This window comes from Rhyacophila brunnea, unplaced genomic scaffold (genome assembly GCF_057557595.1).
Source record: "Rhyacophila brunnea isolate RB1 unplaced genomic scaffold, BYU_Rbru_1.0 scaffold_3, whole genome shotgun sequence".
Lineage (NCBI taxonomy): Eukaryota > Metazoa > Arthropoda > Insecta > Trichoptera > Rhyacophilidae > Rhyacophila > Rhyacophila brunnea.
Genome location: NW_028232965.1, coordinates 58096508 through 58109146, shown reverse-complemented (window position 1 = coordinate 58109146; position 12639 = coordinate 58096508). Strand labels below are relative to the sequence as shown.

Here is a 12639-nt window from a genome sequence, read left to right as displayed (position 1 = left end):
ATATTTTATGGAGCTTTTCACTCTAAAATTTAGAGTATTGCTTACATAAATGCATAGAATTTTATCAGTAGGTACCTACATATAAATATCATTGAAGTAATGTTTTGTTCTTTGTTTAATCCACATTTTGGGCGCCGTTATACTGTTACAAACTCTTGTATTATTTTGTGTAATTTAGTATAGGTAGGTACACCATTTGTAGTCGATATATATAAAATCATGGCAATAAAGGTCCTATGTAATAACATTCTGTTTCAGTTTGATTAATATGTATAATGTTTTCTACTAACAATAATTGGCAATTAACACCTTTAAAGTGGTCTTATGTAAATGAGCCAAATGGGGTGGTTTGTCGATGAACAATGAATTTAAATCCCAAATTGGCGTTACGTAGGCTGATCGGTTAATTCTCTTCCTAAACGATATAGTATTGTAGTGGGACGCGTTTATCTCTCTTAAATGGGTCTATTGTACCTATTTATAATTTACCTTGAAAATTACTCGTGACTGACTAATCATAGGTACCAACTTCGAATGGCGTCATCAACAGTAATGCCGGGAAATCCTAAAAAAGGAAATGGAAATGAATTAATCAAGAATACAATAATTATGCAGAGTATAATATATAAAATAAATGAATAAATGTTGGCCTATTGCGTCATGCGTCCCAGGTTCGAATCCTGTGTCTCGCAAGTACACATATTGTTTTTCAATTTGTGTATGAGTCGGAGTATGGAACTAATAGGTTGAGCAAGTGGCTGACAAAAATATCTCGTAAAAACAAAATCTGTCAATACAAACCTCCACTCTGTGGAGGTCCATATGATCCTATTAGGATCGGACATGGTCGGAATAGGAACGGGCGGATATAGAAAACATACTTAAATCAATCAGTAAACACAGTTTTGAAAAATCGCGTATAGTTGAGGGAACTATTAAAATGATTGAAAGAAAATACAGATAGTGTAAAAGAATGAAACTTCCGAGTATGCACCGGCAGAGTTAGATGGGTGTATCTACCTACAGGTCTTTTATCACACCTTTTATCCTTAATAAAAGTGATACTGCCATAAGAAACTAAGGCAAAAGAAAAGGAACTGATGAATATGAGCAATCAGATGGAATATATTACTGGATCACCTTTAGTATTGGGCTCAAGACTGGCAGAAAACAACAAAATCAGGGGGCTTAAGGGATCCTGCCGTGATCCAGATGCGATTGACAGCAATGAACTGAAACTTTGGTTGTTGTTTACAAAACTTAATTTCTATTTCACTTTTTCCTTTATTCGCTTTATACCGATGGGTTTAAATTATGACATACACACAAAAGCATACAATTGGGTAAGTACGGAAGTAAAACGACAGCCACCAAGCAAAATTACCCACTCCAAATATCATTTTTTTTTGTGCAACTAACAAACAACGTAGGTATAGATACAAATAGTATTGGTACGTACATAATCGTTCGGCAACATAAATTCGATGTTTTCCAAATAACAAACCTCATGAAGTAGAAATCTTGTTTTTAAAAAATGGTCCGACGTAACTTGTCCGTTTTATTTCACATATATCGCAATAAAATGGATTGTCAGTAAAACACGGCTGCACGAGATAGCCCGTCATCCATCAATATTGTTTTTGTGCGTCCGCCATTTTTCTTTTATTTTTATATACAACCATCATCAGAAGGGTTAACTTCAGCCCGATGACGTCATAAGTCAGTGGCGTGGTCTTTGGTTGCTGCCGGTGACAGGGAGGGGACATCCCTTGGCTTTTGGGGTCTGATTGATTACCCTGCGGTGTCCGCGTCAATATTGTTGCTATATATTTTCTTTTTCTCTTTTTGAGGGAGGCTTTTATTTTAACACTCTCAAAACGGTATTCTTTATTTCACCTCTCTGCGCAGTGATTTCGAAATGATAAATCGATTCTCTCTCCACTTCAGTATTTTAACGCCCATTGTGTAACCTAAACTCACTTCCGAAACATTTCCCTTGTTTTATATAGTTTATTGGTGTTGCTGAATTAAAACGTATTTTTTTTAATTATTTCATCAATATTTCATTGAATATTTCAATTATACAAATTATATTCCTACATAATATACCAACGTGTATGTAGTAATATCTTGACCTTATTTACTTAAAATTGCTTTAAAAACACTGAACAAAAAAACACTTGCGCATAAGATTCTACGTATATTGCTAAGTGCATTGTATTAATAGATTGTCAGTGAATTTGTCCAAAGTTCCCCTGTTGAATAATATGAAGCTCTACGGTGAAAGTCTCTTGCTAAGGACAACGGTGCAAATTAACATTACTGCCCCATGTGTACACAAGTAAAGCTACATTTCGCTAAACGGAATATTGGTTTCTGTTGCCTATTTAGTTTTTCCGACTCAATTAAGATGAAATCAGTCATACAACGAACAAAATAGTATCGCGAATGCACACTACTGAGAAGTAGGAAGAAGAAGGGCGAAGTGGTCACCTTGTCGCACACTTTCATTATTATATTGTATTTATTTCTTTCTTTCGTATGTGCATGCGCCATTCATAAATAAATAAATCTGTAAAGTAAGGTCTGCAAAGTTGAATCCTATATTGTGTCAATTTAATTTCGCTCATTGTAATTGAATAAACGACGTTTTATAGAAGTTTTCCCATTAAATATTATAATAAAAAATTAAACCTTTTGCAATAAAATGTCTCTTACCGAGGCCCGGTGAGGGGATCTGTCGTAAAAAAATTAAAAATGCAAATCCCTCCGTCTAAATCCTGAAAAATGGCACATCGGTTTTATTGCTTATTATAAATATCACATTTCATTCTGCGATGAAACCATTTTATGGATCGCTTTTATCTTCGCGTACGGAAATATTTCTCGACCATAAAAATAATAATGATGACATCGCATCAGAATAAAAATAAAATAAAAGTGAATCCGAAACGCTCGCTACCACTGTCATCGCGGCCCGAACGGACCACAGTTTTTCAATTTTCATTCAAACTCATTAGATTCTGGCTGGTTGTAAAATAATAAATGAAGTGAGACTGGCTTACTTTCATCGAAAAGCTATTTTTGTAATTATCTGAAACTGCGATGAAACTACCAATGAAAGGCATCGAAACATAAATATTATGAAAAAGAAAATGCCACGAATGCTTTTACTCCTATAGTTTCATTTTAAAACTTCATATAATAAATTTTATATTTATAAAGGATAGTAAAGACGATCGTAATACTTTTATTATTTTATGATGGTGATTTGATGAGGTATCTTGATAAGATGACATTATTATCTTAAATGTGAAATCGATCGCTCTTGTAGCAACAGTAACTCAGTTACAGACAGTCAGCCTCAAAATCGCACTCTTGGGCGGCATTCGGAGTACATGTCCCATCCATGTAAACCGCCTGATCGTGTTTACATTCGTTACCAAGTATTGGTGCATATGCTCACGACCTCGTGTGTTTGTACCATTGTAATTCTGAGACCATGTCTCGTAACTAACACGGACGCCTCGAACAATTGTATTTGAAAATAATATATATTTTTTTTCTTTCGACCATGTCCGATCCTAATAAGGTCATATTATGGCCCTCCACAGAGTGGAGGTTTGCCTTAACATATTTTGTTTTTTACGAGAAATCCATGTCAGCCACTTGCTCAACCGATTAGGTCCATACTCTGACTCATACGCAAATTGAAAAAACAATAAGTGTACTTGCCAGACCCAGGATTCAAACCAGGGACCCACAGCGTTATAGGCCGTCGCTTAAGCCGCACGGCATTATGAAATAACATGTGTTTGAAAAAAAATCGATTTTGAAATGTAAGGTAGTGCCTGCCAATTGAAACCACTTACAATAAATACAATATCTGATAAAATAACGTTTTTTTGTTTTATGTTATATTATATTTTGTATGTATAAATTATAAATTTATCATAACTTCTGGAGTAATTTTCGTAAAGTTTTTTGATAAATGAGTTATCGTCTATAGCGAGACAGTACCCTGAATGTTTCCCGCGCCTCCATCCTACTTCACGTCAATCTACATTGGTGAATATGGCGACTGATTCCCCGAACGCGGCCTCCGATCTCCTCGGGAGCCTGTCACAAGTGTTTTGCGTCGGTGTTCCTATCTTGCGATTTTCTTTCTGCGGGGGATGATTGACGCCTCGCCAACTAAAATGAGCGTCGGCTTGGGAAAGTCGCTACAGCTTTATAAAGTGGTGGAGGGCGCTTTATTAACTTTTGACGGGGACCCGGAAATGATTTCGCAAAAATATTTATCTTGCGACATGACAGCCGTAATGTTATGCATTTATGTACGTCGTACTGTGGATATTGAAAACAAGTTGTTTCATACTATATCTGATCAGAGTTCTTGTTATTTAAGCTTCTCCCTTTTCAACCTATAGTCGTCCACTGCTGGACATAAGTCTCTCCCAGTTCTCTCCACTGCGTCCTGTCCTGTGAATTCCTTATCCAACCCAGTCGAACGCCTCTTCTGATTTCACCCGCGTATCTAGTAGTAAGTAGGCGGTCTCCCAATACTTCGATGTTTAGTTATTAAATATACATTGTCTTGAAATCGGAGAATTTTCAATTGGCTATACAAATACTTGTGCTCTCCCCACTCCCACAACTCACTATTACACATGTTAAGTGGGAATAGCGAAATTTAGACGCACTTCAAAGTTATACCGGCCGTACCATAGGAGCATTACCGATCCATATAATTAGGGATTCCAATCCCGGGATCCCGAGCTATTTTCGATACCTATGAATCCCCGGATTGATAAACATAATCCCGGGATTTCGGGATTGATTCTTTTATCAATTTTTATGGAAAATAAAATAAAAGCGAAAATAAAACAGAAAAAATACTTTTAATAAAAAATAACTACATTAGAAATAAAGTTTGAATGAAGTTTGATTTATACCCATGTGTAGGTTGTCGATTCATTTTATTTTTTCATATGAATTATTAAAAATGAGAAAGATTGGAAAAAAACAATGCTTCGCACTTTTAACAAAGTAATTCTACCATGATATCATACGTTTTACGGCAGTTTCATATTTGGCTGACTAATTAGATTTATGATGCGGAAAGGCCATAAATACGCCATGATTATTTGCTTTACTATTTTAAATCTCGCTAATCCATTCATTATATCTTTACTATCAGAAACAGCAATCTCATATTAAATTCACATTATTATTTATATTACAATATTATTTACTCCATTAAACTTGTGTATTTCCAAGATTGAACGTATACAATATTAACAATAAATATCTTAAATAGTATAAATTATACTAGATTTATTTTTGACCGATTTTATCAATGTTATTTGTAAATATAAAAGTTTTATAATAACAATGGAAAAAATGCCAATCCCGGGACCAGTCTCGGGATCCCGGGATTGTCAAATTGTAATCCCGAAATCCCGGGATCAGAATTTTGGCTCGGGATTGGATTCCCTACATATAATGACTTGCTCTAGAATGCGCGTTTCCTATGGCGGTTTAGTTTATTATGGTTAAGCATTGATTATAAGAGATCCGCTCTCGATACGTCTGTTGGGAGTTTAACAATAAGTCATGATAGAAGTTTTCATAAATTAATGTAACGTATTAAAATCAAATATGTTTTTTTTTATAATATTTGATGTTAGAGTTTGATTTCAAATACGCGAAGTGTCTGAAATTATTTGACTTGGAGATTAATCAACAGTTAGCTTATAGTGATATAAGAGTTGAGTTTGCAAGTTTAAATTACACAGAAGCTTTCGGGATTAAGTCGCGTTAACGCGGCTTCCAGAAGCGACGCCGACAAAAGTTCTCTCCTGCTTTTGGACTTCTTGAGCTTTTTTCGCTATTTGAATACTTTCTCACTTGAAGCTGTGACTGTTTCGAACATGCCACGATTTTGTCCGACTGCTTCTCTGCATATGGTAGCTTTGAATTCTCTTTATCCGTCAATAATCTGATTGATTGCAGTTAGACTACTAAAACCAATACAATTATACATTTTTAGCTATACTAATTTTTATCTCGGTATCTATCATGCACTATATATAGATATATAAGTTCTCTGCGGCTTTAACTACGACTCGCTGTCATATATTTTCTTCTCTTCTGAGTGAGAATCCGTTGTTCAGGCCTTCTCTACAAAGTTTCTTCCTTCCCTAATGTCAGGCCATATATGAGCTTCTCGACATTCTTGAATACATCTGCAAGTCGAAACTCCACTCTGTGTCTCTGACATATTGGGCATTGTGTCACCAGTGTATGTAATGTCCTCTTGAAAGTCACATTCAATGCAGAGCTGCGAGTCGCTTGAGGACATCAAATACTTTGCCTATAGTGTGGTCTGATCTGGATCTAAATATCAGCTTGAGTTCAGTTCTGGTCGAAAGCGATTCGGCAAACCAGGGCACCGGACATGGGAAGGGTAGTGTGGTCTCTATCTCCCCTTGTTTAGGGATGTCGTGTGGTGGGAATATATCTACATACTTTGATAACTTTTCCTTATATATAGAATATTATTCAAAATCATTCATCATTAACAAATAAGAATAATAAAAAGTTTATTTTTATCACTTTTATTTGTATCAAGAAATAACGGCTAGATATCGTTTTCAAAAAGTAAAAAGTATAATACTTTAATTATTATTAAAAAGATTGCCATTTCAATTTTGTCACACTGTTGTCATGGAATGTCTGGCCTAGCCATGTAAATAGCGTCATAACAGCTTACATGCATAGGTATTAAAGTATTGTCAACTGGAGTTCCACCAAGTTTGTGCTATTCCAATTAAACAAATTAACAGGTCGTAACGATTTTATTCATTTCTGTTTTCACATGCAATATCATGATAATTAATCATATCGTTTAACGAAAGATAAAATAGTTTGATTTTTCTAAATTCATACGTTTATTATTTTAAGGCATTTATGCTTTTAGTTAACTATTTCTTTTATTCGATTATTGTTTTCAGAATTATGTATATTTATGCTTTCCGTCTAAATTCCTATTTTGTGTTTTTAGTGTGCCGTTTCTCACATTTAAATAAAAATATTATACATGTTATATATAAAAAATCGGTTATCTGTATACGCTATCGCTCTTTGTGAAATTGTTTTTGTATGGCATTAATTATGAAAATCGCAACAAAAGGTTTCCGTATTGTTTTAATTAACACTTTATCTGTTGCGGGCTACCAAAAGCACACTCCAATTATGAAGAGAAAGGCTTATCTCGTTCCATTTGTCGCTGTTTTACAACCTCGCCGCTTTGCGAGACTTTCCTGAGCTTTCCCCCTTCACATTTGTATTTATAATGCTTTTCCAATTACTTTCCATTGATCTTTCACTTTGATAATCATCTGTATCGAAATTAATTATAACAAAAGCGTAGAATTTTATCAAAATATTTATTATATACGTTTTGTTCAGTATGTATAACCTATATTTTAAAAAAAATAACGATAGACATTTGACTCGCGAATTTTCATTTTTCAAGCTTTAATTTTTGAAATCTATGACCTATTTTTGTCAAATGATTTGATATTACAACAAGATTCTAAGATCCACCGACGTCCGGTATTGTTTATTCGATACATTCGAGTCCTGTAGCTAGATACAATTCACATGATATTTTTCGTCTCATTCCAGAGCATCTATTGGAAAACCGCTTATTAACTCATTTAGTGCTGACACCGCGACTGGCGCGTTTGCGTTACCTGACCATTAGATATAATTAACATGATATCTAAATGTGGTAATTAAAAATTAATTAATAGGTCAACAGTGATTGTGTAAACGACCAACGCAAAATGGCCTGGATCCGTATCGGACTATAGAGCCGAAGGAATAAAAGTTATGCGGATTCCAGGAATTTCTCAAAGAAACGATCCTCGAGAGAATCAAAACCATCCATGATAGTAGAGATTGACATGCTCAGAAATGCGGATAGACAATTTTTCGGCTGAAAAAGATAATATCTAATTATTATGCAATTTTCATTTTTATTTACTACATCAATGTGTCTTACTTTCGGTTGTAATTTTATTTGTCTTTTAACGAAGCGTCGTGTCCAAGGATCTATCAGATCTTCGTTAATTTATGTCCCGAAAAATATTTATGTTAAATAGTTAGAATGCAAGATGTACGTATTTACGTTTGACTGTGCCATCATAGATAGCGGGAATTTTAAATTAGAGTTTATTCTAGTGTAAGCCAACGGAGCGGGTTGCATGTGTTTGACGTTATTAAACTAAAGTCGCGTTATCTGCGGTTTTCCGTATGACAGCTTTTCCGCTAAATTACTTTTATTTTGTTTTTGTGGTTTTCTTTTGTACGCCAACTTTATTGTTGTAACTAGATACATGATAAGATTCCATTCATATCGCTTCATGAACTATTACATCATTACTTTCTAGTAGGTACGAGTATACAATTTTTCATTTTAACGCTACCTTCTACATTAGCTATCATCAGCCGGGGTCGATCCACTTTTAGATGAAGGCTCCCCCCAGTTCATTCTATATTCGTTAGTCCCGACGCTGCTTAATAAGTTCGTCGATCCAGGAGGTGTTGGGTGTCTCTTTGGTCATTTATTGCACATTTGTATGGTTTGAAAATATATTGTATGCATAATGTACAGTATTTTCTAAATTACTTTTTACAACACATCTATATGTATATATATATAATATATTATTCAAGTACTTACCTATTTGTCGGTACGACATTGAATCATAGTTTGAAAAATTGTTAACTTCACTTTTGACTTGTGCAAAATTGTTAAAGCTCGACAAGTAGGCATTAGCCTGTCGAATAAAAAAAGTCGATTGCCACGAAGTATTGGGAAATGAGTCATTTTCATACATTATTAACTCCAATTATTAAACCAAATTATTTAAACAGAAGGTGTTAACTCCACTCTAATAAATTAATTCTAAAAAATGTGTATTTTGTCACGTGACATCAGTCTTCTCGATATCTACATACATTCTGTCGTGACATGCTAACAGTTAGTTTGAAATTACCTTTTAGTTACAACAATTAAATTAACCTTTCAATTACAACATACATTTTTTTGTTATGTTGATTCGTAGCATCCGCGGCTTTCTCTCTTTTACCCAAAATTGTGAAATGTGAGTTAACATAATATTTTGATAATATTATCTACTAATGTTTTTTGAAGTTTTATTGTAATTCAGCAACAATATACATTGGTAAATTCTAATATTAAATTGTGTCATCAAAATGAATTTTATTATCTTTGTTCAACACAACTAAATTCGGATCATGTGCCAAATATTGGATTAAATCCACCGAAAATATTGACAAAATTAAATTAACATATTGATTGGAGGACAGTTTGGCATTTCGCGAATATGTTACGTGCTCTTCGCTACATGTACGTCTTGCCTTGACACGAAGTTTAATAATATATCGTATTCTACATTTATATGCATATAACGATATAACTTTGATGTATCGATGGGTGGGTGGATGTAAAATATATATATTTTGTATTATTTGGTGAAACGTTCAACATAATATATTATATTAACTTATTTATGATGTGTCATGAATTGAACGCTCCTCTTTAAAGCTAGACATGTCAGCTTGTTCTTTTTAGCGTCTTCATAACCTCATCCCATACACCATCCCACTGTCATGTCGATTTTTCAGACAGGTATCGCTTTTTATACGAGTTTTCTTATCTGCATAAGAAAAAGCTGTATTGTTCCACCTATAACTACTGGTGTAGAAGGAGTCATTATTTTTCTAATGTCTGTAAAATATTCTGTCATATTACGATGTGTTTGCAATATATTATAATACCTATTTTGTTTTTATCATTGTTAAAGTCTGGTACATGCTGATTGATATACACCTTCAAATGCACGTGCAAATTTGTTTGAAACTCGATGAATGTCCATACAGTCATGTAAACATTCGTATTAAGTTAAATGTTGTTTGGACAGTTTGTTAAAACACCTTATTATTAACTACGCGTAGCTATTTTTGACCAAAGCGTAAACAATCACGAAAGCAACTTGTTTTTTGTCAGTGCATTCGTATATGTATTCCATCCGCGACGGAATACAAAAAAAACATGGGCATTTGTATAAAAAAAACATTTTATACGGTTTCTATACATTGTTCATCTATTTTCTAGACTTATAACGTGAGTTAACTGGAAGACATTTTAGGTGCCAAATCTGTACTTCACTCATTTTCTGAAAAATTTGACATACGGTTCTGAGGGATAAAGATATCTCTGATTCTCGTTTCTCGAAAATATTTAATTAGGTACATTTTAAGATTCCCCTTTATCGAGAAATCGTAAGATATTTTTATAAAGAACATTCGATGACCGTATTAACCAGTAACAACTAAAAAAAACGTAGTTTTGAGATAATCATATTTTAATATTTTGAATAGTTTACAATACGCAAGATTTGACAAGTTTTAAAAGGATACATGTCAGAATTTATCTATTCTAAATTGAAACGTATGGTCAATCGCCAGTTTTAAATGGAAACAATTCGAAATGGATCTGTACAAAACTGGTTTTGTTTGAAAGTTTGTAAAATTTCATATGGGTTTTTTGGCTCTCAAGGTATCTAAATTATTTTTTTCGAATTGTTTCTGTACAAAACCGACAAGAGCTCATTTTTACGAGTATTTTGATACCAATATCTCGAAATGTCGAATTTTTGACTTGTTACCGTTCAATACTGGGTCATCGAATTATCCGACATGAAAATAAATACTTTAATTTGCTGTGTTAGTTTGAAATCGATTTTAAGATAATATGCATAATGAAAACACGTATTGACGAATAGTGTATTGACAATTTATAAATAGCGATAAATTAAACAAAGATATATTTTGAGTTTAATTATTGTTCTAATTGTTCCTTGTGAGAATTTATAGAACAAAGCTTGTAGGGCTTTGCGCCTCACCGTTAACCTTTTCATCGGACGAACTTTAAATCCTTTTTGTCAGCCTATGAAAATGGCGAAAAAAAAGACAAAAAAAAAACCGTCGAGAAAAGTGGTGTAGTGAAATGTGAACACGATATAAAGTCACGCGTGACTCGCCTCCCAAAGCCTCCGATGATATCAAGTATCACTCTTATCGACAAACACGTCAATGGGTCGGTAGCTACCCTCACTCCACCCCTCACTCAATCCAAAAGGGAAATTCCAAAGAGTCAATTTGCAACCCCGCCGGGGAACTATTACGTGGCGGGCGCGATACCTAATAATAATAAGCATGCTTAGGATTAACTAAGTGTTAAGAAATAACTAACATTTACCCATGTAATTTAAAATAAAAATGTTTTATTACATTTTTTTTATTTACCTAAGACCGGTTCCTTCCTTATGAAGGTCACTATGGGACATTATAATTAATATAATTGTAGTGGTGTATAGTATCCTTCACATAACTTTGCCATTGTACACAGTGACAAGATTTGTGTGTACACGCACTCCGTATTAGTGTATTAGTAAGTGCCAGGCGCCTGATTGGCTGATTTCATAAAGAATTCAAAATAATTCAAAAAAATCTATTCCAAATTGCAAGGTTACGTGGAGGGTAGTATTTATACGACTAATATCTTTGATACGATCTACTATAGGTATACCATATTCCAAATAAATATATTCCAAAGCTATATAAATTTATGTTTAAAATAACACACAATATAATAAATATGACCTAGTCCATATCATTTAATTATGTCCAGAACGGTTTCGTTATTTAAAATGATATTTACAAATGATACAAGCAATACATTTTACAACTATTCAAACCAACAGTTTACTTAACGATGTTATTGCTTAACAAAACTATCTATTGTTTTAGTTCATTATAAACTTACCAAAATTATGAAATACATTGTTTTTATATAGGTATCATTAATAATTGTAACTAAACGAAGATGGTATATAAATAATATGTCTTCCATTCCTCGTGTGTCACCATCAGCTATATTTGATTTATTGACAACGTCCTAAGATCGAGCGTTTTGAATTCGTGGGCGGACGGTGTGGTGTGCCTGGCTTTGTGCTCGTCATCCGCAGTCAGCACTTCCTTAACCAGCTGCCTGAGACGCCCCATCCCATTCATCAGACAATGGCGCAGCATCGGTTCCACAAATGTAGGCGGATTTTATTTGCATGGCGATTGTACTGGGATAAACCCATCCAGGCCATGAACGCTACGCCGGTGCTTATTGCTGTGTGCTGTGTTATATTAAACAACTTATGATATTATGTGCAAGCCATAGAGGTATTAAATAAAGCAAGCTGCAAGTGCAAGCTAACCCGTTCGATAGTAATCAATTAAAAAATAATTCCACGGTTTATTTTCAACAAAAGAGTGCCGCATACCAATCATTTAAAAGGATTTTTAAAAGGAGACCAAATTGATTTTACATTCTAATTCTTAATTGTGTGAGATATTACTTCTAAAAATACCCTTTATACACTTTGTTCTGTTATAAAAATAACGTAACTCAATGGCCATTGTACATCATCCGCCATTTCATATATTTTTTTGCTCAAACTTAACCATGGAATTATCACGTGATTAGAA

At 33.9% G+C, this 12639-nt stretch overlaps 1 protein-coding gene across 4 annotated transcripts in view; it reads left to right on the top strand.

Annotated features, from left to right (window-relative positions):
- Nucleotides 1–12639, top strand: part of sfl (N-deacetylase and N-sulfotransferase sfl) — a 394455-nt gene that overhangs the window by 131833 nt on the left and 249983 nt on the right. The gene's annotated exons all lie outside the window — the stretch shown is intronic.